Consider the following 6,223-nt stretch of genomic DNA (forward strand, 5'->3'; position numbering starts at 1 on the left):
AGACATCACTTATGAAATGCCTTTTAGGGGGTACCAACACAGGACACTGTGCCTTTAAGCCTGTCTTCACTGTAATAGCAATGATGCTGGCTCTGTGCCTTAGCAGGCTTTTTGGGCACAAACTCTGCTAAATTGAATGAGACCTCACATGCAATTGCTTTAGAACTACACATCTACTCTGAGCTCTGGGTTAGAGCTGACAATGAGACTTTCTGGAGGAGTAACCCTACCATTTCCTAGAGCTTTGATGATTGTTTTTATTGACATGCGTGGTTTCCAAAGTATCTAAGTAAAATTTCCGTTTATTGTAGATGTAGAGCTGAAGAAGCCTCTGTGTATTGTTCCCAGCTCATTTTCCTCATCCTTCCTGACAACTCTCTGGTTTAGGCTGTTTTACTCACCAACGGCTTTGCTTCAGAGTTTTATTCTCTAGTGAAAGAACTCCAGTTCTCAACTGTGATGAAATTACTGTAACTTTTTCTTGTTAAGAGGAGTCCTGTGTCACTGAAGTCACCTGTGTTCTCCTGGGATGTAGATGCTGTTATGCATGCCCTGATGAATTTATGAGAAGAATTTACCTCTTGCCTTCTCCTTCTGTGCAGGCAGCCTCTCTGTCGCTGGAACCTGCTCCCCAAACATGGGCCCATGTTCAGCTGCCTTCTTACCCAGTCTGTCATGTTTGCACATTTATGTGGTTAATACAAGTTTGTGCGCATCTTCTCAGACAGTGCAAGCTGATGCACTGCACTCCAGACTGTCTCATCTTTGTTCGGCCAAATTTCCAATAGTGAAGGTAACTTTGTAAGAGCAGACAGTGTAGCAGAGACATCAGTGTCTCAGGCTGGCCTGCCAAGGCATCTGAATGATGTCTGTCAGCACATGCAGGCTTTCAGACTGAGCCAAGCACTGCCATTCTTTTCCTCCTGTTCTGGGATTTGAATTTGGTCTCCAGCCCTTTCAGACAGATTTGGATTAGTTTTGTGATCCCTTTTCTCTATAAAGTATTTGTGTTTGAAAGAGTAACCACATTTTAACAGTTGTCCTTTCTGGGCTTCACAGTTCCAAACGTGCAGTGTCAAATCAAGCCTGGTACAGTGGAAAGCAATTCTACAGCATCAGTGAGAAAAACTGTAAATGTTCTACTGCAAATATTCAAGAATGATGTGACTGGCACTTCAGATTAACTTCTCTTTTCAAGGGAAGAGTTAAGCTACTGCTTTGTGAGCTCAGTTCGCTCTGGCAATGGCACTTCATTGGCTTCTTTCTCCAGCAGCACAGTGGAGCCTTTTGTAATGCTCTCATTGTAAACTGATTTCTTCCCGAGGTGTTTTTCTACTGTGGTTGTTTTATTTTTTCTTTTTTTTTTTTTTTTTATGGGAATTTCAGTAATGCTTCTTTCCAGTAAACTCCACAAAACCAGAGATAATAACTAAAACTTGTTAGGAAAGAGGCTGTTCTTTCGGTGGGATATGGTACAGCCTTGTATCAAAGTAGATTTGATTCCAGGATTGTTGAGTACTGTATGAACACTGGCTAATAAATTAGTAAAGGCTGAGATGTCTTTGCCCATGTTGTTTTGAAATCCTCTTTCTGTTGAAGGATATCACAGATCTAGTAGTGGTTTGTTATCTTAGCAGAAATCATGAATTGCATTGGTTTACAGTTGCTTTTAATTAAAAGTGTAGTGGGGTAAGTCATCCTGCTTTGCCAGTGGTCTTAGTCATTGTGGAGTTAATAAGGACTCGTGTTACAGTGGGATGCTCTTGGAACCATTCACCGTTTTTTTGTTAAACAAAAGAACAATATCCAGAGAGGACTCAGAAATAAAATAAAATTATAACACTATAGCAGGGAAAGGCTGTCAAACTGGAACCCTGGGGTGGTGTTTTGGACTTGGTGGTTTGTTGGGGGAAAAAATCACTTCAGATAGGCTGGAGTTTTGATTAGGAGGTGTGAAAGCATTGCTACTGAAGAAGAAGAGAGGAAATTTGGAAAGGAATTATAAATGGGAAGAAGAGGTAACAGTGTAACTGAATAAACGGCAAAATCTGCATGTGCAACACTCTTGGTGCCGAGATAGCAGAGCAGTGCTGCTTTGCATAGAACTAAAGGTATAAAAATGGTGCTTTTTTATAATTCTGGAATTGAATTAATGAACTGCTCCAATAGGCATCTTGTTTTTTTCTGGCTTATACTTATGCTTTCTGCATCCAACAGTTTTTCTGCCCGGAGCTGGTTATGTTGCCTTTGGAAGAAGCAAGAGTTAAGAAAAATCTGCTGACAGGGACAGCTGAGCTGGCCAGTGGCATGAAGGAGAACTCAAAGATCTGATAAGCACCACTTTTACAGTTAACTGCTTTATCTGATGTAAACATTGTGATTTTAAGGTGATCCAGAAATATATTGTAAGCTGTGGTGTTTCTGTTTCACTTCCTGGCAGTATTTAACATCCCCTGACAGGTCACCTATTTAAAAATGCCTGCAAGTAGCAGTCCAAGGGTTCCCACAGCCATGACAGGCTCTTGTCCTTGGAAGCTAATAGCCACAGAAATCCTGAGTGTCCAAAGATCAAGAAGCTAAAACCCGAATATAGGATACTCATTCTTGGTCTCCTGTGGCTGACAGGATCCCAGGTACAGAGCAGGGCAGATGACTGGAGGGATTACAAATGCCTAAGGCAAATGCACATCTTTGTTTATTGAACAGCTTGGACTGAGCTCAGGCTCCCTGGCTGGCACCTGATCCCCCTTCCATTGCTGCCTTTCCATAGGACTTCTTGGCACAGATTAACCAGGGATTAATGAGTCAAGAAATGCCCAGCAGACAACTATTGTTGCTTTTCATTTTATCAGGATTATGACTTTACTCCCCATTTCTTATTGAGTCAGAGAAACAGATACAGCTCCAAATGTTTCCCCAACCACTTCCCTCTGCTTCTTGCTGCCACTTCTGGTGATATGCAGTGCTTTAATGGTGAGGTTTGCACCTCATCTGATATGCAATAGCAGCATTTCCTGTGGCAGTGAATGTACATTTAAAATTTTTTTTTCATGAAAAAATGCTTTGAAATGGAGACTTTTTCTACGCTGTAATTAATAGTGCACAACAAAGGCTCTTTTCTTGCTTTGCAGGAAGACTTGCACAGGACAGCACTGTCCACCAGGCAGTGGAAACAAAAATGTTTTTTATCATAATGCTTTGAATCTTGTAAGGAAATGAAGGAGTTACATTAGGAATAAAATAAATTAAAAAAAAGGGCAGTGGAAAGCCAAGACCTATTGCCATGAACTCTTTGCCTGCAGAAAAAGCCACCAGATGTCAGCACAGCCTGTTCTTTGCTTCTCCAGAACCTCTGTAAGCCAAGAGATGTGTCGTGTTTATGAAAAGTGCTTAGCTGTGAACTGGTTTAGCCTGTGAAGTCGGTGCTGGGGTTCTGGTGATGAAAGCTGAGTCTTTCCTTGCAGAAAGTATTTCTTTTTATATTAAAATCAAAAAAGCGGCAAATTGAACTGGTTTCAGTGCTTAAATTCCTCTTGCTAGAGAGCATCCTTTGCAGAGCCAGTTCCCAGCATATCTAAATCTTTGCACGCTGTGAGGAGGCATTTGCAGAACATTCATTTGAAGAATTGTCTGGAAAAGATCAGTGTTAATTTGCTGAGGTTTTGTAAAGTAGATTTTAAGTATGCCTGTTTCTTTTAAACACAAGGAAAACCATCTGGAACAAAGACACATGCAAAGCAGAGCAAAACATCTTCAGCAATACAGCTTAAACACACAACAAATGTATCCTCCATGCTTGTGACCCTAAGCTCCCACTATTTCCTCCCTAGTAGTGCAAGGAGAACCTGGTCCTGCATTCTCTGGGCCGTGCTTCCTGAGCTGGGATGAGCTGAGGTGGGATTTGAGTTTCTGAGCCCAAATCCAAGCACTGTGTACAGTTTTATGCTGTCAGTGATTAGAGCATGCATAGATGCTGCCTGGTTAAAAGGCTGATTTTGAATTTTTGCAACAGGGACAAGGTGTGAGAGAGCTTTCTGCTCAGATTCCCATCACTTTTCTTGCAGCAGCTTGCAGGTGCCAGGGAGGTGTTGAAGAGAGGGAAGTTAAAGTGGCAGGTAGAGCCTGGGTGATGTAAATGTTCCTTCCTCCTGTTTTGGGCTGCTTGTTCAGTTCCTTTCCTCTAGCCCCATCACACTGGTGTCAAGTTAGGGGTTTGCCACAACTTGCTGTATATGGGAACTGCTTCTCAATTTCAAACAATCACTAGAACTTTCAAACACTGTTCACACTCTGGAGGTGATGGAATAGAAATTGCAGCTGTGCAGTCTTGGGCTGTGTGCAGGGGAAGACTGATGTGCGCGGGTGCAGCCAATGTGGTGTGCAGGTTGTTTGGGAGGTGTTATTCTTGCTTCTGTCTCTCCTGCACAGCACCAAGTTCTGCTTTGCTGGGGACCAGGACTTATCTGGAAGCTTGGCACACATTGCAGATAGATGAGAGGAGAGGTGGGTGTTTAGGGACCAGGACGGGGCACTGGGCATTTATGTCCCTGTAGGTGTGGTATTTTTGATCAGATATGGACTGTAACTTCTGTTTGTTATCATACTCTCCCTCTGATGCCAAGTTGCATTCCTCTGTAGTGGGACAGAAGCAGCTGGCCAGAAGAGTGGGAGTTTCAGTTGGTAGTGAGTACATTAAAGAGCCCAGTGTGACAGATGAACATAAGAATTTACCTTTGTCCATTCCTGCTCTCTGGCAGGTGGTTTACCTTACCTGGTGCGGTGTACCAGGAATGTCAGTGAGCACGGTAAAACTGCTGCTCTCTGCTCTCATTCCACACCTGAGAAGGTTTAATTCTGCTTTCTAACCTAAAGCTCATGGAACAAATTCTTTAAGAACAGTTTGGGAAGCCTCTTTTCTTCAGTAAACCAGGATTTTTCAAATGGAAGGCATGGTGTTGGTCTGATTTCAACACTACTTTGAAGTCACATCTTCGCTTGTATTTGGTCTCTTCCTTTTAGTTGCCAGTGACGGGACAAGAGGAAATGTCCTCAAGTTGTGCCAGAGGGGGTTTAGATTGGATATTTGGAAAGATTTATTCACCAAAAGGGTTGTGAAGCCTTGGAACAGGCTGCCCAGGGAAATGGACGGATTCACAAGATTCATAGGTGTGGCATTTGGGGACATGGTTGAGTGATGGGCTTGGCAATGCTGGGATGACAGTTGGACTCAATAATCTTAAAGGTGATTATGGCCATCCAGTTTGAGGGCATCAGCTGGCTTTAGAGTCAAAGAGCAATCTAGCCATGATAGCTGTATACCCCAGCAGTTACCATCATGGCCATTTCTTCACAGCTATTCCCCTGCCCCATCCTTCCCAAATCAAATACAACTGGTTTTGCAGAACACAGACTTGAATCTAGCAAGCAACTTTGTTTTGTAGAGTGCTGAACAAGACAGCTACTTGAAAGCAGACATCTGGCTGCAGACAGCTCTTTAAGGCAGCAGGCTGGCACGCAGCAGCTGAAGGTAGCTAATTGCAGATCAGAAAGGAGAAACAGGTAACAAGAGTAAGTAACCAGCTGAACAGCAGCTGTAGTGCATCCTCCAGTGTTGAGATTTCTAAATCTGAAGCAGATTATCTTTCTAGAAGGATGCACTTGTGCCACTTTAAGTCGTTGAAAGGTTTCAGTAATACTATGGCTTGTGATATGTGATCGTCCTTACTGGCCCCAGACAATGCTTATTTTTAGTCTTTGATTATGAACGTCCTGTACATGCTCTGCTAACAAGAACTGTCCCTAATCATAGATGGTATCTGTGTATTCTTTGCTCAGCTTTAAAATGTGCATGGTTCTCACATGCACACACACATAAAAAAAAAACTTGTGTAGAAATTCTGCAAAACTGATGCTGCTTATTAAGGCAAAAAAAAAATAGGTAAAAGAAAACTGTCGTAGTGTAACAAATCTCGTTCCTCAAACCCAAGGCACAGTCTGTAAATCCTGCTAGCTCAGTGTGTGAAATTTAGAGCTCAAGAATAACACCAGGTTTTGTTGCTGATTGTAGCTGTGATGGGCATCTTGGAGAGACTGAAGGAAACATATTGCACAGAGGTGCTGAAGCAAGTGCATCCCCCTAAAGATTAAACTATAGTTTGATACTTTGTGAGTAAATCCCTTAAGAGCAAGAAACCAATTGCACTGTTTAAAGCCTTGTATTATA

Source organism: Sylvia atricapilla, chromosome 7, assembly GCF_009819655.1.
Source record: "Sylvia atricapilla isolate bSylAtr1 chromosome 7, bSylAtr1.pri, whole genome shotgun sequence".
Lineage (NCBI taxonomy): Eukaryota > Metazoa > Chordata > Aves > Passeriformes > Sylviidae > Sylvia > Sylvia atricapilla.